Source organism: Bubalus bubalis, chromosome 2 (assembly GCF_019923935.1).
Source record: "Bubalus bubalis isolate 160015118507 breed Murrah chromosome 2, NDDB_SH_1, whole genome shotgun sequence".
NCBI classification, from domain to species: domain Eukaryota; kingdom Metazoa; phylum Chordata; class Mammalia; order Artiodactyla; family Bovidae; genus Bubalus; species Bubalus bubalis.
In genome coordinates this window covers 131280151-131305119 of record NC_059158.1, presented here as the reverse complement: position 1 = coordinate 131305119, position 24969 = coordinate 131280151, and positions in this window count along the sequence as shown.

Sequence of the window (24969 nt, the reverse complement as noted above, 5' to 3'; positions counted from 1 at the left end):
GTGTAGGAGGGTTCCTTTTCTCTACATCCTCTTCAGCATTTGTTATTTATATACTTAAAAATTATTGTAATAAATGATTTATCCAGAAATCTGTGCTTAATCACAGGGCATCAGTGCCCATGACCCTGCTGTAAAATCTCTGTGCAATCTCTGCCGGTGATGGTGAGGGACAGGCTGGACACACCAAGTGGTGCCTGCCTCTTGCTGGGGAGAGAATAGCCTGAGCTGGGGGTGACACACATGTGACATTCCTGGACATTCTTGGTCCAGCAGGGAACACCGAGCACAGCAGGACAGCCCCAGCAAGACCTCCTGCCCTTGGCCCAGGAATGGGTGCCTTGGCCAGTTGGCTGCCTCAACTTGCCCTGTAGGAGAATCTTCCTTGTATGTTTCTGCAGACACCTAGGGCTGCTCCAGTACTCTTGCCTGGAAAATCCCATGGATGGAGGAGCCTGGTAGGCTGCAGTCCATGGGGTAGCTAAGAGTCAGACATGACTGAGCAACTTCACTTTCACTTTTCACTTTCATTTGCATTGGAGAAGGAAATGGCAACCCACTCCAGTGTTCTTGCCTAGAGAATCCCAGGGATGGCAGGAGCCTGGTGGGCTGCCGTCTATGGGTCACACAGAGTCGGACACGACTGAAGTGACTTAGCAGCAGCAGCAGCAGGGCTGCTGCAACAAAGTTACCATGAAATGGGAGGCTTAAAAGGACAGGAATCTAGTCTTTCACAGTATGGGAGCCCTGAAATCCAAACTCAAGGTGTGAGAGGGCCTCACTCCCTCTGGAGGTGCTGGAGCAGAAGGCTTCCCTGCCTCCTCCAGCTCCTGGTGCTGTCAGTATTTCTCAGCTTCCTTGGCTGGTGGCTGCATCACTCCAGTCTCTGCCTCACTCCTCCTGTTGCTTTCTCCTCTGTGTTTGTCTCCTCTTCTCTCTCTCTCATGTGTCTCATTAGGATGCTTGTCACTGGATTTAGGGTCTTCCAAAATAATCTAGGATGTCTCTTTATCTCAAGATCCTTAACTCAACTTCATGTGCAAAGGCCTTTTCTCCAAATAAGGTAACCCTCGAAGGAAATGGCAACCCACTCCAGTACTCTTGCCTGGAAAATCCCATGGATGGAGGAGCCTGGTAGGCTACAGTTCATGGGGCCACAAAGAGTCGGACATGACTGAGCGACTTTTCTTCTGGAACTAGACTGTGGACATATCTTTTGGGGGGCCATCACTTCACGGCAAATAGATGGGGTAACAGTGGAAACAGTGTCAGATTTTATTTGTTGGGGCTCCAAAATCACAGTAGATGGTGATTGCAGCCATAAAATGAAAAGATGCTTACTCCTTGGAGGGGAAGTTATGACCAACCTAGATAGCATATTCAAAAGCAGAGACATTACTTTGCCAACAAAGGTCTGTCTAGTCAAGGCTATGGTTTTACCAGTGGTCATGTGTGGATGTGAGAGTTGGGCTGTGAAGAAAGCTGAGCACCGAAGAATTGATGCTTTTGAACTGTGGTGTTGGAGAAGACTCTTGAGTCCCTTGGACTGCAAGGAGATCCAACAAGTTCATTCTAAAGGAGATCAGCCCTGGGTGTTCTTTGGAAGGAATGATGCTAAAGCTGAAACCCCAGTACTTTGGCCACCTCATGCGAAGAGTTGACTCATTGGAAAAGACTCTGATGCTGGGAGCGACTGGGGGCAGGAGGAGAAGGGAATGACAGAGGATGAGATGGCTGGATGGCATCAGTGACTCGATGGATGTGAGTTTGAGTGAACTCCGGGAGTGAACTCAGGGATGCCTGGCGTGCTGCAATTCATGGGGTCGCAAAGAGTCGGGCACGACTGAGCAACTGAACCTACCTATTCAGCCCATTGGTGGGGGACTAGGGGAGGACTTCCCTGTTGAGTGCTGCATTGTCCTAGGCCCCTGATTCTGACTGGTGTGTGTTATATATCCTTCAGTTTGCTCTAAGGCTTGAGCAATCAGAACCTACTATTTGCAAGAACTAGAGTCTCCTTGGCAACATGATTCCCTTATATGACTTTGATTGAAGGCAAATCTATTACAGTTATTAAGCACACTGGCCTGGTAATTAATACAGAGAAACTTGTTGCCATGGTCCTTTAACCTGGATTCAGCCTTAGTACTTTTATCTTGGTCCCCAAATTATGGCTTCTATGTTGACAGTGTTGTGCTGGATAGACCCACTTCTGGATCCTCTCGCTGGTTCTCTACAAAGGGTTCAATAAAAATGGTGAGTATAGTCTGAGGAATGGTTAAAAAAGATGTGGTACATATATACAGTGGAATATAACTCAGCTATAAAAGAACAAGATAAAGCCATTTGAAGCAATATAGATGGATCTAGAGATTGTCATCAGAGAAGCCAATGGCACCCCACTCCAGTACTCTTGCCTGGAAAATCCCATGGATGGAGGAGCCTGGTGGGCTGTAGTCCATGGGGTTGCTAAGAGTCTGACACGACTGAGCGACTTCACTTTCACTTTTCACTTTCATGCATTGGAGAAGGAAATGGCAACCCACTCCAGTGTTCTTGCCTGGAGTATCCCAGGGACAGGGGAGCCTGGTGGGCTGCCGTCTACAGGGTCGCACAGAGTCGGACACGACTGAAGCGGTTTAGCAGCAGCAGCAAGAGATTGTCATACTGAGTGAAGTAAGTCAGACACAGAAATACAAGTATCATGATATCACTTCTATGTAGAATCTAAAAAAAGGGTACAAATGAACTTATTTACAAAACAGGAGTAGTCATGGGTGTGGAAAACAAATTTATGGTTACCAGGTGATAAAAGGGTGATATATTGAGAGACTGGGATTTATGTATACACACTACACTATTATATATAAAATAGGTAACTTGTAAGCATTTACTGTATAGCACAAGGAACTCTCTCAGTAATCTATAATGGGCTATATGGGAAAAGAATCTTAAAAAAAAAAAAAAGCGAATGTATATATATGCATAACTGATTCACTTTGCTGTAGACCTGAAACTAACACAAAATTTTAAATCAATTATACTCCAATAAAATCTTTTTTAAAATGGTAGGATGGGAGGTGGGAAGAGACTCAAGTGAGTGTGAGAGACCCAGAAGTCAGCCTTATCCTAGTCCTCTGGCTTCTCCCGGGTCTCAACCAGACTTGTCACTAAATCTTTTCTATCTTCCGTCTTTGGTGTTTCTAACATTAATTTAGAGGTGGGGAATCTGGCTTTTACAAACTTGCCAGCAACATGATTACCTGATTCTCAGCCATCTGGGATTGTTGGCCATGAGCACAAAGGACTTCTCACTAAGCTGTCTGATGTTTTCTTTCTGCTTTTGAATGGGCCAGCTGGACCAAAGCTTGTGTGTGAAGGGTTGGGGAGGAGAGGGAAGGTAGCACTGAAAGCAGTGAACAATATACCAACATTCTGGTATTTTGGAATCAGGTGCCCTCAAGTTCCATTCCTGGTAGACTAGTGATCTAAGTCCTAAGATACATTCAGCAACAGTTTAATCATTTGCTTTGCAACAACATAAGGAAAACCCCCAACTTCCTATCTGGACAAGAAAGAATCCTCACTGTCGCTCACCTCATTTAGACTTGTCTCATCCCACATTTTTAGGATTTGTCTCTTGTAGCACCTCACTTTCAGAAACCTATTTCTATGCTAGAATCCTTGATTGTAGGGACAGAACTTTAATACTAAGTAGCTTAAGAAGGCAGTTTATTGGTGATGTCTAGAGGCAGTCCATGGGGTCACTAGGAGTCGGATACGACTGAGCAACTTCACTTTCATTTTTCACTTTCATGCATTGGAGAAGGAAATGGCAACCCACTCCAGTGTTCTTGCCTGTAGAATCCCAGGGACGGCGGAGCCTGGTGGGCTGCCGTCTCTGGGGTCACACAGAGTTGGACACGACTGAAGCGACTTAGCAGCAGCAGCAGCAGAGGCAGTATTAATTTCAGGCATGGTTGGATCCAGGGACTCTTATATTCTAGTCTTAAATATTATGCTCCAGATAAAATGACTGCTTGTGGAGCATAAATATGATAAAGTTCCATTGTACTTTTTAAATTGAGATAAAATTTATATCCTGAAAACCACACAAGTCATAATTGTGTAATCTACTGTGTTGTGACTAATGCCTCTACTTTCATCATTCCAGAAAGTTCCCTCATGTCCCTTTCTAATCAATCTTTACCTGCTGTAAACAATCCCTCTTCCAACTTCTACTACCATAGATTAGCTTTGTTTTTTCTTGGACTTCATGTAAATGGAAGCTTACAGTATGTATTCTCTTGTGCCTAGCTTCTTTCATTAAAATGTTTCTGAGATTCTTCCTCACTGTTTCATATATGAATATACCACACTTTAAAAAAATTTTCCCATTGATTGGCAAATCTGAATTATTTCAAGTTTTTGTATATTTTGATTAAAATTTCAAGAAAAATATTTTACAAAACTTTTGGTGAATACTTAGGAGGAGAATTATAGTATCATACAAATGCAGGTGTAGAAAAAAATTCCAGAGTAATCTACAAAGTGGTTTTTACTACTATGTAGTCCCACCTACAACATGTGAAAATTTCAGTTGTCCACATGCTCACCAACTTATGGTGTTGTCAGTCGTTCAATTTTAGCCATTGTAATGGATATAGAGTAGTGTCTCATGGTTTTAATTTCCATTCCGTTGAATAAATGATCTTTAATATTTTTATGTGTTTATTTACATCTGAATATCTTCTGTGAACTATCTGCTCAAGTCTTTTAGCTATTTTTTAGTTATCATTTTTATTATTGATTTGTAGAGCTCTAAAAATGCATTCTGGATACAAATCCTTTCTTATATATCTGTCTTGTGAGTATTTTCCCCAGTTTATGGTTTGCTTTTTCATTTTCTGAATAGTTTCTTTGGATTAACAAATATTTAAAAATTTTAATGAAGTCTCAATTCATTTTTTTCTTTTTGTTTAATAAATTTTGCATCTTTTCTAAGAAATGTTTGTATATCCCAAAGCTGAGAACATATTTTCCTAAAAATATTAAATTTAAACTATTTTTTAAGTTTGTGATCCATCTCAAATTAACGTATATGTATGTGTACATGTTGTGTGAAGTAGAGATTGAGATTATTTTCTTTTCCATATATTGATCCAGTTCCAGCACTAATTTTTGAAGAGAGTTTCCATTAAGCTCATCTGGCATCTTTGTCAAAAATCAATTGACTATGATTGTGTGATTCTATACTGTCTATTCTGTTCCACTGAGCTATCTTTGCATAAATATATGCTCTATTGTCTTAATTACTGTGTGTGCATGCATGCTAAATCTCTTCGGTCATATCCGGCTCTGTATGTACTGTTGCCAGCGCCAGGCTCCTTTGTCCATGGGATTCTCCAGGAAAGATACTGGGGTGGGCTGCCATTCCTTCTTCCAGCTTAATTACTGTAGCTTTATAATAAATCTTGAAATCAGATGATGTGAGTCACCCAATCTTTGTCATTTGTTTCAAGACTGTTTTGGTTACTCCAGGTTCTTTTCATTTCCAAATAAATTTTTTTGAAAAGATGCCAATTTCTACCAAAAATGTTTAAATTTTTATTTAAATTGCATTGAATCTATTGATTGATTTAGTGAATTGACATTTTAACAATACAGACTCTTCCAAATCATGACATAGTATATTTTTGCTGTTTATTTAGTCTTTAGTTTTTCCCAGCAATGTTTTATAGTTTTATTGTAGAGGTATTGGGCATTCATTGTTGTATTTATACTTGTTTTAACTTCTTTGTTTTTTTTTGTAAATGGCATGTTTCTCAAACTAAATTTTCAATTTTCTTCTGCCAATATATAGAAATGCAACTGATTTTGACTTTATACCTTGTGATTGATAAGTTTAGGTGTTCAAGTATTTTGTAGGTTGCTTAGGATTTCCTTCTAATAATCACAAAACTCTGAAAATACAGTTTTGCTTCTTGTTTCCAATTTTTATGGTATTTCTTTTTCTTGTGTAATTATTGCATTAGAAAAATCATCATAAAATTATATGGATTTAGAATTATCTTTTGGGGGTGTTTTTTGATTATGTTAAATTTTTTAAATAAATATAGGTGTGGTTATCAGCAGGAGAAGGAAATGGCAACCCACTCCAGTATTCTTGCCTGGAGAATCTTGTGGGCAGAGGAACCTGGTGGGCTGCTGTCCGTGGGGTTGCACAGAGTTGGTCACAACTGAAAGTGACTTAGCATGCATGCATGCCTTGGAGAAGGAAGTGGCAACCCACTCCAGTATTCTTGCCTGGAGAATCCCAGGGACAGAGGGAGCTTGGTGGACTTCCGTCCATGGGGTCGCACAGAGTTGGACACAACTGAAGCAGCAGCAGCGGTTATCAGCCTCCAAGATTGCCATCAGTGATCTTCACCTCCTGGTGTTCACAGCTATGTTTACTCCCCTGTGGTGGGTCTGTGTGACTAATTGCATATGGCGGATTTGATGATATGTCCACTTAGGAAGAGATGATAAAGCACAATAGTTTCTATCTATCATTTGCCCTGGGGAAAGCCAGGAGTGATGTTGTAAGGACACTCAAGCAGTTGTAGAGATGCCCATGTGACAAAGAATAGAGACTTCCTACCAACAGCCAGTGAGAAGCTGAGGCCGGTCAACAATAGTCAAGTCTTGAAATGACTGCTGCCTTGACTGACAACTTGACTGAAACCTTGTGAGAGGTCCTGAATGAGAACCACCTGGACCTGAGTGAGGCTACACCTGAGTTCTTCACGCTCAGAAATTTCTGAGATACATTCTTTTTTTTTTTTTTTTTTTGCCTTAATCTTCTAACTTTTGGGATAAATTTTATTATGCAGAAATAAATAACAAAATAGAGCTATTCAGATTTTCATTTTTTTTCTTGTGTCAGTTTTGATTTTTTTTCAAGGAATTTGCTTATCTCATCAAAGCTGTCAAATTTGGCAAAAAATTGTTCATAGTATTTTGTTGGTTTCTTTTAATGTCTGTAGGATCTGTACTGGTATTCCTTCTTTCATTTTTGACATTTAAAAAGTTACATTTTCTTTTTTTCTAATAGAGTTATAGACTTCTAATCTTTTTAAAGACTATCTATTGGTTTCATTATAATTTTTCTGTTTTGTCTATTTTCAATTTTATTGATTTCTGTTTATAACCTCCTTTTTCTATTCACTCTTTTTTACTTTGCTTCTCTTTTTTTGAGTTTAAGGTGGAAACTTAGAACACTGAAATAATACTTTTCTTCTTTTCTAATATAAGCAATTACAACTATAAATTTCTCTCTAAGCATCACTTTAGCTATCTGTTTTCCACAAATGTTATTTGATATGCTGTGTTTTTATCATTATTTAATTAAATTTCACTCATGATTTTTTTTTTTTTTTACACATGGACTACTTAGTAATGTATTGCTCATTTTCCAAATCTTTGGAATTTGTAGATTTTTTTTTGCTATTAATTTCTGAATTAATCATGTTATGGATACAAGACACATTCTGTAAGATTTTAATATTTTGACATTTATCAAGATATGTATACATTTTTACTCTCTGAGATGTGGTCCATTTTGAAAAACATTCCTTATGTCCTGAAAAGTAATGTGGATTCTTTAGTCTTCAAATGTCAGTTAGGTCAAGTTGGTTGACAGTGTTGTTTAAAATTTTTGTATCCTTATTATTTTATTTTATTTTTAAGTCAATTGTGCTGTGCTTAGTTGCTCAGTTGTGTCTGACTCTTTGCGACCCCATAGACTGTAGCCCATCAGGCTCCTCTGTCCATGGGGATTCTCCAGGCAAGAATACTGGAGTGGATTGCCATGCCCTCATCCAGGAGATCTTCCCAAGCCAAGGATGGAACCCAGGTCTCCAACATTGCAGGTGAATTCTTTACTATCTGAGCCACCAGGGAAGCCATAAAGTCAATTACTGAAAAGCGATATTACAACCTCAACTATGATTGTAAATTTATTTATTTCTATACTAATTCTGTCAGATTTTAGGTTATACATATTGAAGCTCCATTATTAGAAAATTATAACATTAACAATTTTCTTGTCTCCCTAATGAACTGCCTAATTAACTTCTTAATGAACTCACGAAAAGTCAGTATTTATCTTTGGCAATGATTCTTGTCTTGAGGTCTATTTTGTATGATATTAATATAGCCTTATCAGTTTTCTTATACTTATTGTTTGCACAGTCTATTTTTCCATCGTATTACTTTAACTTGCTTCCTTGTGGTATGCTATAGTGGTTGTGTTTCAGTCTTTTCTTTTTCTATTTGTTTTTCATTTGTTTCTTCCTTACCTCTTATTCCCCTTCTAACTTTTTGAAGATTAATTGTATGTAACATGGATTTTATTTTCCCTGGTAGCTTTTTAAGATTCTCTCCTAGCTCTTAATTTTTATTGGTTTGCCTCTCATGTATCTAGGTAAAATTTCCTTTGTCTTCATCCTTCTCAGGATTCACTAAACTTCTTGGACATCCAGATTGATGTTCAAATTCTTCTTTCCTGTCCCATCTCTCTCTCTCCTTTTGAGACCAATTATATATATGCTAAATTGCTTGCTATTTTCCCATAGGTCATCAAAGATGTGTTTGTTACTACTTTTCAGTGTTTTTCTCCATTATTAAAGTTGGACTTTTATTGATCTGTTTTCAAGTTCACTTCTCCCTTCATTGACAGTTTCCAATCGGCTGTTAAAGCCATCCAATAATTTTTGCATTTTTAGAGATTATACTTTTTCTTTTAAAGTTTCCACTTGTTTCCTTTTTACAGTCTTCATTTCTCTGCTGAGGTTCCCAATTTGTTCACTCATATGTCAATATTTTACTTTGTGTTCTTAAGTATACTACTATTAGTTGTTTTAAACTTTGCTAAGTCCATCATCTGGGTCATTTGAAGATCTGTTTCTATTGGCTTATTTTTCCTTGATTATGGCTTACTTTTCCCTAGTTCCTCACGTGTTTAGTAATTTCGATTGAAAACTAGACACTGGGATGCTATAGGTATCTGAATTATATTTTATTCTATAGTCAAAGAGTATAAAGTAATTTTGATTATTGGTGTCCAAGATATTTTTCTAGAGGGACCTAGGAATAGGAAATAAGGAATAGAAATAATATGATCAGGTAAAGTTTTTATGAATTGATACTTAACCTAAGACCTGGAGGATGAGAAGAAGTAAATATGCAAGAATAAAAAATATAATCTTTATGAAGGGATTATATAAGAGATTGATAGCCAGAATTTTTTTCATTTTTAGTAGCTGTTCTCTGAAATGTTATTCAGTTGTATCAAACTACTTTACAGAGTGAAAAACTTATTTACTTATTTATGGTACATTCTTCAACTAATTTGTTCCTTGAAATTCATTAAGAAGCAATGTCACTCAACTTTACAAATTTTATAACTTTATTTGAAATGTTATCAAAGCTTGAATGTGTGATTGTAAACTTTACTTCAAAGAACTTTGAGGTGAACATCCTTATGACCTTACTCTTCAGCAGTGTTTTTCAAACTGTGGTTCATAAATAGTGGGCGGTAAAGTCAATGTGGTGGACTGTGATTAAAAGGTGATATAAGATAGAACCAAATGGAAAATAAGGGAAGCCGGTGGCTCAGGGGTAATGAATCCACCTGCAGTGCAGGAGATGCAAGAGATGCTGGCTTGATCCCTAGGTGGAAGATCCCCTGGAGAAGGATATGGCAACCCACTCCAGTATTCTTGCTTGGAAAATCCCACAGATGGAGGAGCCTGGCAGGCTACAGTCCATAGGGTCACAAAGAGTCAGTCAGACACAACTGAATGACTAAACACAGAAACACACAGAATAGAAAATACTAGATAATAAGATGATTATTGTTTTGTGATACTTTTGTTGTGTGTGTATGCCTGTGTGTTTTGGACTATGATCTAAAATGTATTTCTCAGATTGATTAATAAAGTTCTGAAAAATAATGCACCATGTTATAGAACTATGCAGCTTTCTATGTCATGGGATAATCAGGAACATTGTAATCTAGAGGTGATCTCTGGAAGGGAGGGAGGGGTGTGGAGAGGATGGGCATTTAGTAAGCTATTTATTCATTCTCTTATCCCTCCATCTACTGATTCATTTGATAAGCTCTTATTGAGTTCTATCAATGATCAATCATAGTGCTAACATTTAAGGATATAAGAAAGAAAGAAAAAAGAAAAGATCAAAGAAAGAAATGATAGTTTCTCTAAGGATCGTTTAGATGGCAGAGAGCAAAGTAGACAGATATTATGATTATAGTGTGATTAATTCTATGGTACAGACATTGTAGGAATGCCTACGCGTTCCTGGATGAGAGTCGTAAAGGACTTCCAGGCAGAGTTGATGCCTACGGTAATTACTAAAGGTTAAATAGGTATGTTTTAGTCAATTCAGGCTACTATAACAAGATATGGTAGACTGGTGGCTTAAGCAACAGAAATTTATTTCTCACAGTTCTGGAGGCTTGGAAGTCTGAGATCAGGGTGCCAGCAGACCCTATGTCTCGTCATGACCCTCTTCTTGGTTTGTTGTGTCTTCATATAAGCATGGTAAGCTCTAATCTCTTTCTATTCTTTTTTTTTTCTTCTGCACTATGCAGCATGTGGGATCTAAGTTCCTGGAGCAGAGATAGAATCCGGGCCCCCTGCAGGGGAAGCAGGGAGTCTTAACCACTGGACTGCCAGGGAACATTCCATCTTGGGGGCTCCACCCTCATGACCTCATCTAAACCTAATTGCCTCTCAAATGTCCCACTTCCTAGGGGATTAGTTTTTGACATATGAATTTTGAGAGGACACAAACATGCAGTTCGTACCAAGAAATTTTCAGGCAAAAAAGGTGGGGAAAGTATGTTCTACAAAGATGGAGTGATACCTGCATAGCACAGAAGCAAGAGGGAGAAAAGAGTTTAGGGTGCCAGGCACAAACATGAGTGGAGAATGTGGGGACATCTAAGACTAAAAAAAGCAATGGAGACACTTGACCTTTATAATCAGATTGTGATTTTAAAAAATCAGTGTAGACATAATAGAAACAATTGGTGGCGGCCAGCCTAGAAGCATGGAGGTTGGTGCAGAGGATGCCGGAGGGGGCTCTGGTCCTAGACTGGAAAGAAGGGTGTATTTGAGGGAATCTGAGCAAGTGTAATTTAAGAATCACATGACTGATATGATGGGGTGCATGAGAACAAGATGCCTTAAAGGACTTCTGGACCACTATGTGGGGTCTCAGGGGATGTTAGTGCCGTTCTCTAAGAACACATATAGGAGAAGTAAGAAGTTTAGGAGGAAATGTCATCTATTGAACTGGGTGCTGGCACCCAACCAGTTGAAGAAGCCCAGAGGACAGATGGACTCCCAGGCATGAATGTATTTCAGAGGCATGAATTTTGGGATTCACATCAAATAGTTAGAGTTTGGAGTATCAACATGGCTAGCCCTGTCCAGACTCCAGGAGTCAGTCAGCTGGAGAAAATGGAGAAGCCCATAAATCATCACATAGATAAAAGAACAATTTTTCAGGCCCTTATTTACAGTGGCTTTAGTGTGCTACATTTCTAGGGAAATATATGTTCTTGTCACCCAACTGCAAGAGAAGTAAATGAGCTTGAATCACATGAGTAAGTTTAAATGCCAGCCTGAAATTTAGTAAGCTACTTTGCACCTTCCTCATCCTCGTCTTCTTCCTTATTAAAAGGGTGCCATTTTCCCTGTGTTTTGGGGTATAGATTAAAATAAGGCTGGCTGTGAATTTAAAAAAAAGAATGACACAGTCAAGGAAAAGAGACATTCTTGTTATGAGGTAGAGTGGATATTTGGTGATCCTTGCTAAACATCACATCCTGTTGGAAACCTGGAAAAAAGCCAGGTGATGGAGAATTTGGGTCTCCACTTATCCTCAGTTAGCCCCTGACCTGGAGAAGGCAATGGCAGCCCACTCTAGTACTCTTGCCTGGAAAATTCCATGGATGAGGGAACCTGGTAGGCTGCAGTCCATGGGGTCGCTAAGGGTTGGACACAATTGAGAGACTTCACTTTCACTTTTCACTTTCATGCATTGGAGAAGGAAATGGCAACCCACTCCAGTGTTCTTGCCTGGAGAATCCAGGGATGGAGGATCCTGGTGGGCTGCCGTCTCTGGGGTCGCACAGAGTCGGACACGACTGAAGCAACTTAGCAGCAGCAGCAGCCCCTTACCTAGGAATTGCTAGGATTTTAGGGGCTACAGCTATTGCATCAGACTCTGGTATGTTAGCTACTTTGGGGCAGGGTTTTGTTTTTCTTATTTACCACTGTATTCCCAAGGCTGAGTGCCATGCCTGTGGTATAACAAGTGAATGAGCTAGACACCATTCTATAGCAATTAGCAATCTGTTTTGAGTCTTGACCTTAGATTTCTTCTCTAAAAACAGAGCTGCTGTGAGGATTAAATGCAATGTGAGATAGAATGCAATGTGCTTGGTGCTGGGCTTGGCATAGGGTAACCATACAATAATTCAAGATGTTGCTATTATTATTGTTGTTGTTTTTGTTGTTTTTATTATTTTTGTCTGTTCCTTGTAGATCTCCACAATAAGCTAGTTGATCAATCAGGTGAAATGCTCTACATTTCAGCTTCTTCCTTTGTGAAATGGCAATTGTTATTGCTGGCTTGCCTATCTCTGGGCTGTTTATTGATATAAAATGATAGATGAATGGACACTAAGATTGGATCTTACTGTCTTACTCTTGAGAGAATGGTGACTCAGAGAGAGCAAGGAACTTAGAGTGAGTGGCACAGCCAAATGAGATATGAGTGAGAGAATATTCTGGAAGATAAAATTCATAAGCAAAATATACTAGTAACTAGTAAAATATTAATACAGCATCATGGAGTCAAAAGGGCATGGGCTTTAGAGTCATGCTGGCTTCATTGACAATTCTAACTTCTCCTGTGCTGGGTACGTGAGCATAGGCTTCTCATGGATGCTTCCTGGACCCCACATGAAAACAAGAGTGTGAGGCTGAGTCACTGGTGGCTGTGAAGATAAAAGAGAGGAGGGTGTGTGGAAAGGCCAAGTGAAACCTCACACAGCAGGTGTTCATCTGTACTGTTGCTGGTTTATGACACAACTAACAAGGGAGCAGACTGGGCTAAGAATATGGGTCTACTGGCAGCAATTTTAAGTCTCTCTTTCATTTAGAAAAATTTGTGTCACATGGAGAAACCTGGGGTGCCTTTAGCACAGGGGGATCAATGTCAGAATTGTGGGCTGAGGATGTAGGGATGCTGTGGTCCCCTAAAACCACTTCACCTCCAGCAGAGGGGCTGTGGCCAAAGCCACTGTGCAGGCAGGACCCTTAAGAACATCTGTCTTAGGTATCCACACCCCGCCCCCCACATCTGACCCATCTCAAAGCTGCTGTGCAATCAGTTTTATAATGCCTAAGGGCACTCAGATGTCAGCCAAATACTAGACTGGATTCTGAGCCATTCCAGTTGGATTCATATCCCAGCTCTGTGGCTTCATAGCTGCACGTCGGTTTCCTCATCTGTAATGTGGGCTCAGCAATAGAACATATCTCATGGATTAATGTTTCAAAACATGTGACCTGGGAATCAATATGCAAGTGTTTGGTATTTATGGGGGCTTCCCAGGTGACTCAGTGGTAAAGAATGTTCCTACCAGTGCAGGAGACACAGGAGATGTGGGTTTGATCCCTGGGTTGCAAAGACCCCCTGGAGGAGGAAATGACAACCCACTCCAGTATCCTTGCCTGAAAAATCCCATGGACAGAGGAGCCTGGTGGGTTACAGTCTGTGGGGTTGCAAAGAGTCGGACACGACTGAGCGACTGAACTGAACTGAACTGAGCTGCTAAGCATGCACAGTATTTATGACTGTTGCTGTCAAAAGGTTGTTAGAAGAACAGCATTCCTGGTGAAAGGAGACTTTCAGCCCCATCATTCTGTGATAGGGCCTGCCACTTCTCCATCCACCTGGATGTCTGTTAATAGTGGGCATCAGAAGGGCACAAAGGTTCTCAGTGCCCAAGGCAACTGGCTGATGAGTGATAAACCAGGACTCTTCCCCCAGGTCTGCTTTTTTGGAATTCAGTCTACTTGTGACATCTTAGTTTTTTGTGTAGCCCACAGTCAGGAGGACGACTGTCACCCCCAAAGTTTGTCTCTGCAGACAGAGACCAGAGGGAGGGGTGCCCTGTCTGATCCTCACCGTGAAGGTTTTGAGCCTCCATTTAGTGAGAACCTCAGGTGGCTGCATTCATGGAGGCCGGCCCCCAGTTGCCAATCTTTTTGGTTTGTAGATTTCAGTGAGTTGCCAACTCTCCAGTGAGGAATGCCATCATCTCCAATGCCCTCACACTGGCAACGTCAGCAAGAGGTGGGCTGGAGGGTTGGGATGGATGGTTGTGAATACCCGCCCTGGGCTGGGGTGGGTCTGAACCTAGCTGGGGCCCAGAGCATCAGAGTTCAATAAACCTTTGCTGCATGGGGACAGGCCAGTGGTGTGGCACTCCCAGAAGCACATCTGGCCATGACCCAGCTCACCTTGAGATGGGCCTGGCAGGCCAAGGAAAACAAGTGCTGTGTGCCGGGCATCTCATGCTTTCCTCCTGGAGGGAAACTCAGAAATTTCTTTCTTGTCCTCCCTACTTCACAGGCTCTGTAGGGATCCTAGTGTCTCTGCTGACATCTGAGTGACAGCTCATGTACCATGCCTTACCCTCACCTCCAGGGTGGGCAGTTTAGGGGGGTGAAGTTTGCTCTTTGAGTTTTTCTCCATATTCCAGGCAAGGTCCTGCAAGGTCTGTGGGGCTCCTGTTCCCACTGTGGTGAGGAGCTTATTGAGAGCTCACCATCCATACCTTGACGATGAACCAGACGCCCCAGATCAAAGAAGAAATGCCTATGAGAACACCCCAGAACCAGCATCAATCTGCAAACAGGGCCCCTCCACAGGATGGGAGCTGCTGAGCTCCAGGCAGCCACTCAGAGACCTCAGAGTCAGGAGGCAGTTAATTTGCAATGTGATAAGGAATAAAAGAACTATTAATAATGCACTTTGCCGACTTGATTCTGGCCCCATTAAACTTTTCCTTACCTTATTTCACACTCCATTTCCAAAGCACCCTCTCTCTCTCTCTCCCCACCTTTAATGGTTCTAGCAAACCTGGGCCCTAATGAAGTCTGGCAGCATAAATTTAAGGCAGTGTCTGGCTGAAGTGAACAAAAGCTCTCATGTTCAGGAGAATTCTTGGGGTGGCTAGAGACATAAATCTGGCTTCCATACTGTCCAGTGGATTCTGCAGTCAGGCAGGGGGAGCTGAGAGTGCCTCGGGGCTGTGACAATCATGAGCAATGACACCTCAGCAGTTCCCAGGCTACTCAAGTGTGGGACAGCTCATCCCAAGGGCAGGTCATGCACTTCTTCCCTCATTTATTCATTCACATCATCCACTGGCCCTGGACCTACTGTATGTTTCATATCCCTTCCAGGTGGGTGTCCCCTCCCTTCATCCTTCATTATAGATGAAGACACTGAATGAAGCTCGTTGGGCATCAGTGACTCACTTGAGCTCACCTGACCTAATACCTGAGGGAACAGTGAAGGAATAAGAAGAAACCCGTTCTGTTCCTCCCCAAGACCATCTTTAATTGTTTTTGGTGAAATTTCCCTCCTCCGCAACATCATGAGCTCAATGAATTGTCTTCAGTTGGTAAGACACATGCTCGCTCTACCCTGGAATTCACTTCCTGGTCTGTCCCCAGGCACTTCCTGGCTGTGTGTATAGAGCTGTTCTTCACCTGTCCCACCTGTGATTATTGTCCAGCATGGTGTTGAATCAAATCTTAGTCCCCCTGGGTTCATTGTGAAGTCAGGTAGCTAGGACCTGAGGCTCTAGAGTCCCTGTTTGGGGCTCAGAGTGACATGAAGCAGCTTTGGGGCCCAATCAATTTGGTTTCAAACCTGCCAAGCTAAGCTGGGCCTGGGGTGGGTAGACTCAGGCCTGGGGCAAAGATGGGGAATAGAATAGGAGAGCAATAAGAGGCCTGTGTTGGAAGGAGTGAGTGGAGTGGAAAGAAAGCTCAGATTTTCTATGTACAACTCCAGGGATTCCTGCGGCCCTTCCTGGTCAAAGGTAACTGCTTGGTCATTCCTTGGTCTGACCTCTACTTGGACTAACTTTGGACACTCTAAACTCTGAGGCCTCAGTTTGATGCTGGGATTTTTTTTTTTTTATCAATGCTCTTCCTTTTGTCTTATTTGCCCATTCTCCTCTTACCTTTCAATATCCTCTTACGCTTCCTTTCCCTTGCCATTACCCTTCAAAGTGGTGTGGCTGTTTGAGGCAAATCTTGGCGCTTCTAATGCTAGTGATGATATTACTATTGATGTTTGTGTCACTGTTGGTAGTGGTGATGGAGGGGAGAGCAGTATTATTTTTGGTGCAGGTGTTGGTGGTATTCATGTGGGTGGGGTGTGTGTTGGCTTGGTGTTGGTGGTGGAGGTAACAGTGGTAATGGTGTTGCTAGTGGCGATTGTGGTAGTGTTGATGGTGTTGGTGGTCATGGTGATGGTGGTATTGCTGTTGGTGACTATAGTGCTGGTATGGTTATAGTGCTGGAGGTGGTATTGTTGGTAATAGTGACAAGGTGGGTCGTGGTGATGGTTATGATGATGGTGGTCGTTGTAGTGATGAGTGCTGAGCCTCTGTAAGCAGAGAAAGCAGAGGGGCTGTGGAATCAGATAGACATGTGGGCCAATACTGACTGCTGTGAATTATTTAGTGTCTCTGAACCTCTGTTTCTGCATCTGTAAAGTGAGGATAATAATGAGAGGGGCTGAGACTTGGGACCCTTTGCTTCAGTGCTTGTACCAGGACACACCTCTCCACCAGCAACAAAATACAACAAAACTATATGGGACTAAAAATAACTGTGCTGTTGAGGCAAATTCTCAACAAAAGATACAAAGACACCAAAAAAACACAACTGCCACTTTCAAAGAGCATGGAGCAAAAACAGGGTGTTAGGAACAAAAACAGAGTGTTAGGAGCAAAAACAGGGAACTGTGCATGTCCCTTGCACACAATACCACCTTAGGGGTGGACCTAAGCCACCCCTCCAGCCTGACACTTGGACACATCCCAAACTCACCCAACATTGGGAACAAGCGAGGGAACCCATTTATTCTTGCTCCAATCTGCTGCAGCAGGGGCCCCAGTAAAGCCTTGCCTGAATTTCTTGTCTGGCCTCTCAGTTCAGTTCAGTTCAGTCGCTCAGTCATGTCTGACTCTTTGCGATCCCATGGACTGCAGCACACCAGGCCTCCCTGTCCATCACCAACTCCTGGAGTTTACTTAAACTCATCTCCATTGAGTTGGTGATGCCATTCAACCATCTCATTCTCTGTCGTCCCCTTCTCCTCCTGCCTTCAATCTTTCCCAACATCAGGGTCTTTTCCAATAAGTAAGTTCTTTGCATCAGGTGGCCAAAGTATTGGAGTTTCAGCTTCAGCATCCATCCTTCCAATGAATGTTCAGGACTGATTTCCTTTAGGATGGACTGGTTGAATCTCCTTGCAGTCCAAGGGACTCTCAAGAGGCTTCTCCAACACCACAGTTCAAAAGCATCAATTCTTTGGAGCTCAGCTTTGTTTATAGTCCAACTCTTACATCCATACTTGACTACTGGAAAAACCATAGCTTTGACTAGATGGACCTTTGTCAGCAAAGTAATTTCTCTTTTTAATATGCTGTCTAGGTTGGTTATAACTTTTCTTCTCAGGAGCAAGTGTCTTTTAATTTCATGGTTGCAGTCTTCAGTCACCATCTGCAGTGATTTTGGAGACCCCCAAAATAAAGTCTCTCACTGTTTCCCCATCTATTTCCCATGAAGTGATGGGACCAGATGCCATGATCTTAGCTTTCTGAATGTTGAGTTTTAAGCCAATGTTTTCACTCTCTTCTTTCACTTTCATCAGGAGGCTGTTTAGTTCTTCTTTGCTTTCTGCCATAAGGGTGGTGTCATCTGCATATTTGAGGTTATTGATATTTCTCCTGGCAATCATGATGCCAGCTTGTGCTTCATCCAGCCCAGCGTTTCTCATGATGTACTCTGCATATAAGTTAAATAAGCAGAGTGACAATATACAGCTTTGACATACTACTTTCCCTGTTTGGAACCAGTTTGTTGTTCCATGTCCAGTTCTAACTGTTGCTTCCTGACCTGTATACAGATTTCTCAAGTGGCAGGTCAGGTGGTCTGGTATTCTCATCTCTTTCAGAATTTTCCAGTTTGTTATGGTCCACATAATCAAAGGCTTTGGCATAGTCAATAAAGCAGACAGTAGATATTTTTCTGGAACTCTCTTGCTTTTTCAATGATCCAATGGATGTTGGCAATTTGATCTCTGGTTCCTCTACCTTTTCTAAATGCAACTTGAACATCTGGAAGTTCATGGTTCATGTACTGTTGAAGCCTGGCTTGGAGAATTTTGAGCATTACTTTACTAGCATGTGAGACGAGTGCAATTGTGCAGTAGTTTGAGCATTCTTTGGCATTGCCTTTCTTTGGGATTGGAATGAAAACTGACCTTTTCCAGTCGTGTGGCCAGTGCTGAGTTTTCCAAATTTGCTGGCATATTGAGTGCAGCACTTTCACAGCATCATCTTTTAGGATTTGAAATAGCTCAACTGGAGTTCCATCACCTCCACTAGCTTTGTTCATAGTGATGCTTCCTAAGGCCTACTTGATTTCACATTCCAGAATGTCTGGCTCTAGGTATGGCCTTTAGTCATTTTCTAATGTTTGGGAAAGGTCAAGAACCCTGGTCAGTATCAATAATATATGATGTCATGAGAATGAAGAATAGTGTGTTCCACCCACTCCCCCAAAAGTCTGAGGACTCCTTGTCCTTCTCCCTGGGTGTGGGGGCCTGGGCAGTGTCAGCATCCTTCAGGTAAGAGATGACCTCATGATTAATAGGAAACCATTGGGCCTCTTTGGCCAGGGGTTTGGCAATCATGTTCTAGTGTGACCTTGAATACTCTCATTCTCACAAAAGACCATCTTAAGATGTGAATCAGTTCAGTTCAGTTCAATTGCTCAGTTGTGTCTGACTCCTTACAAGTCTGTTTGAGAGCAAGGTCCAGTTTTTCTACCACTCATATCACCCTACAGTGAATGGTGCAATGGCATGTCTAGCCCAGATGTCAACCATGTTGCTCCACCACCTTGAGATCAAATAGACTTGTCTCAGTGTCTCAACCCCATGACCTGGGGTGACTCTCCAGGACTTTTGTGATTTCCCTGCATCTTACTCTCTCTTGGGCCCCTGGTCTTTATAGTCCATCTCTGCATGACACTGTCAGGAAGCAAATTGCCCCTCCAAGTGCCACAGAGGATCCACTGCCACAGTATGTTTGGGAACAAAGTAGACCTCATGGCTGGTAGCCCTCAGTGAATTACCTAAACATCCTTACTGGTCATTTCTCTTCCTCAATACAACACCCTCTTGGCTGTCTCCATCCATCTCTCACCATAGGGGCTTCTCCCACTGACACATTGCCCTGCAGAATCTGGCATCTCCTGCTTGTCCCCTTTCCTCCATCATACAGACTACCAGTTCCCTTCCTCCATCTTCAACTCATCAAGGCCCATCCCTATGGAACACAGCTAGCTTTATCAGTGACAGAAGACCCTTCCCCTATCAATTATTCCTAGATGGCTGGGAGTTAAACTGAAGCCTCTCTCTTAGAGGACAAGGATTCTGTCCAGCCCTGTCCTTTCCTCTCAGGTTCTGCCAACACCCCAGGCCTCACTGAGCTGGCTACTTCCTAGGACTACCTCCAACCAGTCCTCTTTCCATTCTGAAGAGTTTTGTCTTTAAGGAGAGTAAGAAGTTGGCTCAGGTGTGACCTGGAGTCAAGGCTATTAGTCCCCGAATCCCCTCCATCAGACCTTTCTTGGCTGCTCAGTCACACTGCTGTGGTTCTCCCCCAGCCCATTCAGTAAACACACATGACAGGGCCCTGAAGTACTCCTCTGGAAGGCTTGTGTGCCAGAGGAAGGCACCTCCAGCCAACACAGAAGTATTGACATCTAGCCCCTTATTGACTCTCTGTTGAATCAGGCCTTTAGGGTGGCCGTTTCTGAAGTCAATAGAGCTGCGTCTCTCAATGACTTTACTTTCCCTAGAAACCTCAGACACCTCTCTGTGCATTTCCCAACCCTAGCTGGCCCTCTCTTTAGAAGAGGTGGTGATGATGGTGATAGTGATTATGAAAGTGAAAGTGAAGGTCGCTCAGTTCAGTTCAACTCTTTGTGACCCCATGGACTGTACAGTCCATGGACTTCTCCAGGCCAGAATACTGGAGTGGGTAGCTGTTCCCTTCTCCAGGGCATCTTCCTAACCCAGGGATCAAACCCAGGTCTCCCAAATTGCAGGCGGATTCTTTACCAGCTGAGCTACCAGGGAAGCCCCAAAGATGATGACCACTATTTAATCATCACCTGCTCATCCTAGCATTTTTTTTTTTTTTTTTTTTTGGCTACTCTAAGTACATAATTTTTCTTGGGTAAAGTTCCTCAGTCAGTTTTAGCCGGGCATCATTACAAGTTGAATCTGTACAAATATTGGGAAGCTTTGATTAGTCAATGCTACTGTTTTTTTTTTTTTTTTTTAATTTTATTTTATTTTTAAACTTAACATAACTGTATTAGATTTGCCAAATATCAAAATGAATTTTTCATTTTTTCAGGATGGGGAACACATGTATAACTGTGGCGGATTCATTTTGATATTTGGCAAATCATCCTAGCATTTTATTTAATGCTCACAGCAACTTTGCTTGCCCAGACAGGTGCAGGGTATTGCCTTAGTCTTGGAGTTGAAAACTGGTAGAGTCAGGCATCCAAACCAGGTCCTTTTGAGTCTGGAACCCTGCTGGCTCTTCACTTTCACAGACCACAGCAGACTGAGCTCTGCATTGGGCTCTGCCAAGTTCATGGGTCAGGGGATCAGGATTGCTTAAAGCAATCTGAGGTTTACTAACCCTAATCCCTTTAGGATTTCCTGGATTCAAAACAAAATTAAAATGATATATGGAATATTTTGCTCCTTTCTAAAGTATATAAACCCAGAGTGGAAGTGTTGGGGGATTTTGTTTGCTGGTTTGAGGGAAGGGACCAACATTTACTCGGAGTCCACATTATGACAGATGTTTTTTGGGTATTGCAACATGTCATCCTCTCATTGGGCCTAAAGTCTAGTTTTTTGTACCTGTCTTACAAATGAGCCAACTGAGCTTCTGGAAGCAGTATCTTTCATGTCAGTGCCGTGACTCCAGTGTCTGTGTGTTCATCATCACCTTGCTGTGCTGCGCCTTCTAAAGTGGATGTAAGAACTCCTGCACTGAGGACTGAGAGAATGGGTGTGCCCCCTGGTGCCTGTGCCGGGTTTCCCGGAAGTTGGGGCTCAGCGATGGCACCTACTGCTGCTGTTTGGAAGGAGGACTCCTGCTCAGAGATTCAAGGCATTGGCTGTAGTCCACTCTGGGGGGCTCAGTCTTTGAACCCTGTGTCCTTTCCTCTGTCTGTTTTCCTTTCTTTGGGGCTTTTCTTTTTCTCTCAGTCTCATGGCAAACAGACAAATGACAAAGATGCTGTCTCTCATCTGTGGCTTCTCATATCAGGGCTCAGGACCGTGGTTCAGTAGCCAAGTGGGCTCTCACCCTTTCCCTATACTCTGCTCCTGATTCCTCCTCCTCCTGTCCATCCACCTGGTCACACAGTAGAGCCAGGCGGGAAACAAGATAGGCGATGTCCACATAGTCCCACTTCCCAAGAAGGGGAAGGGGAGTCACCATCTCTACATCAGCTGCTTAGGGAACACTCCATGTTCCAATGATCTACTGTTGCAACAGAAACTACCCCAAAGTAGGGGCTTAAAGCAGCACTCGTTTTATTCTGCTCATGATCTGAGGGTCAGGAGTTTGGTTCTGCTCCATGCAGCCATGACTGGTAGGATTCAGCTGGCAGCTGAAGGTCCCTGGAAGGTTTTACTTACATGGCTGGTGCCTGGCAGGGTATGGAGTGTGGGGTGTAGTGTAGGGGACTGTTTGGGCTTAGCTAGGCCCCTTCTCTGTGGAGTTACAAGGCCGGTCCAAGTGGTGCCCCTATCCAGGTAGCAGGACTTCTTACATGCAAACTCAGGGCTCCAGTGAGCATCCCAAGAGATGAGATATTGAGGTTGCCAGTCTCAAATCCTAGGCCTGGAAACTGACACAGCATCACTTTGACACATTCAACTGATGAAGGCAGACACAGAACTCATCAATTCCAGGGGGACAAACAAACTCATATCTCATGAAAGAAGACACATAGAATTTGTGGGCATTTTAACCCACCACAACACTGAAAAATATATCAGGCGCTCACATGCCTCTCAGGGTCTTGCTTCTCCTATGTTCCCACCCCGCCTTCTCCTGACACCAGCCAAGCATCTCCTTGTACTTGTGAGGTGGGAGTGTCCTTATTGATAGTATGAGGAATAAGATAGTCAAAACTGCTTTCTCATGCAGATTCACAACTCAGAAATCTGTTTGCCCTTAATGGGGTGTGCAGAGGGAGCATGGACGAATAATTTAAATTTCTCACTATGGTTGTTTACGAAGTTGTACTTGATATTTCGGATTCAACTCCAAAAAAAAGTGACTGGAAATATTGAGGACTAAAAATCCACTGATTTTTTTTATTTTGACAATGACTTCCTTCGTTCCTTTCTGTCTTCCTTTACTGTTTTCTACTGAAGTATAGTTGATATGATATTATGTTAGATTCAGGAGTACATTCTCTTCTTTTTATAAAAAATTATTTTATTGCAGTATAGTTGATTTGCAATATTTTGTTAATTTCTTCTGTATTCAGTCACTTCTTAATAATCTCCTTTGATTCCATCATTTCTGTAAGTATTCAAGTCTTCAAAGATTTCTACTACTTTATTGCCATTCTATCTGTTTGCCACTTTCATAAGCAAAACCTAAATCATCATTTCATTTCATTCCACACCATTCCATCCGAATTAGCCCATTCCACCTCTGTTTTTCCAGCCAGCCCAGTTCAACACACCCCATTCCAGCTATTCCACACCATCCACCTCTAGAGGTTCCATTGGATCCAGGTTTCTCTGTTTGTGGGGTGCTGATGTGTCTTGGAGACTTATTGTACCACATCAGCTGGCATATGCTATCTTGTTGTTTTCTTTCCTGCCGGTAGATTTGTGTTATCAGCCCAAACCATCTTTACAATGTTCCTTATCACACTTTACCTTGTGATTTCAGCATCCATTCATAGTTGTTACCTAGATTCATGATTTCGTTAGGAGTTGCAAAATGGTGCTTTTAAAATTCCCTCAAACCTGTTGCATTTACTAGCTGGCATTCTTTAATAAAGAAGGATTTATGAATATTTGTTGCTGTATGAAATATTTGTTACTCTAAACTGCAGTTTACACAGGAAGGATAGAAAAATGCTTGGTTCTTGCCTTTTATCATTTTTTAGAAAAATGACTTGATTTTCTTGCAACCTCCTACAGGGATCAATGAGGTTTTTTGTTTGTTTTTGTAAAATGATGAACTCAGATTAAAAAAAAAAAATCTTAATCGACAACCAAAATTCACTAATTATTGGGAAGAGGATACAAGAAAACAGTATGCACAGGGCCAGTACTACAACATTGTCTCTTGCATTGATTCGAATCATCAAATGCAGTTTCAAAAAAACAAATCCCTTTTTCTGAACTGGGTCATGTTTCAGAGTGACAGATAAGATATAATGATGTGTGACGTACAAGTCAGTGCAAAGAAAGCCACTTATACTTTGTACTTGGTATTTATATTTCATGATCCACTTAGGTTGAGAGCTCACATGACTATATCTTATTCTTTGGCCTGCTGTATCCCATGAATCCATAATCCCAGATTATTTATAATAAGCAACATAGATAGCTCAAATATATACTGCTAAAAAATTCTTTTATTGTGACTTTCTTATTGTTCTACTGAGAAATCCTATCAAAGCGCATATGGGGACGGCTAGACAAAGTCAAAGGAGAGTAGCAAGTTTGGGAGTTGCTGTTAGCACCATTCTTTTTATATCACAAGGAAGTTAGGTCAAATTTTCTGGATTCAAATTCAAGCTCCACTGCCTGTGAGCTGTGTGACTTTGCATAAGTTGTAGTACTCCCCAAAGCCTTCATGACTCATCTGAGGAGTGGGATAAAATCTAGTTCATGGAGTTCATGATAATCAAATAAGACAGTCTTGTAAGATCACTTATCACAGTGACTTCTATAGATGCATAAAACACACAGGTACCAGCCTTGAGGATAAACACTTGGTAATACACAGCCATACTGGTTCAGCAACATACTAAATAAATTTATAGGTACAACAGAAGGTTAGTTCTGTCTGTTTTCTTTTCACAGATGTATTTCATCCCCTGGGATAGTGACCAAGTACAGAGCAGAGATTCGATAAGCATTTCTTACATGTATGAATGAATAAATGAATGAATACATATAACTTTGTAATGGAAAGTAGGGTATGGCTGCTTGCCACTCAAAAGTCAATAAAGTAGGAAGGCTGGTAGAAGGAAAGTTTGCTTTATTTTGGATGAGAGCAACCAGTAGGGAAGGTGGACTCCTGTCCAAAGGCCATCTCTCCTCAGGTGACAATCAGTGGGCATGAGCTTTTATAGGCTGAAGAAAGGGGCTACATGTAGAAACAGCACAGTCATCTCTGACAGTCATCTTGGAATTAGACATAGGTGGTCTCATCAGTGTCATCTTGTTTATTTTAAGTACAGTTAAGTCTTCAGTTCCATGATCATTATTTTTTCTTTTCATTGAGGC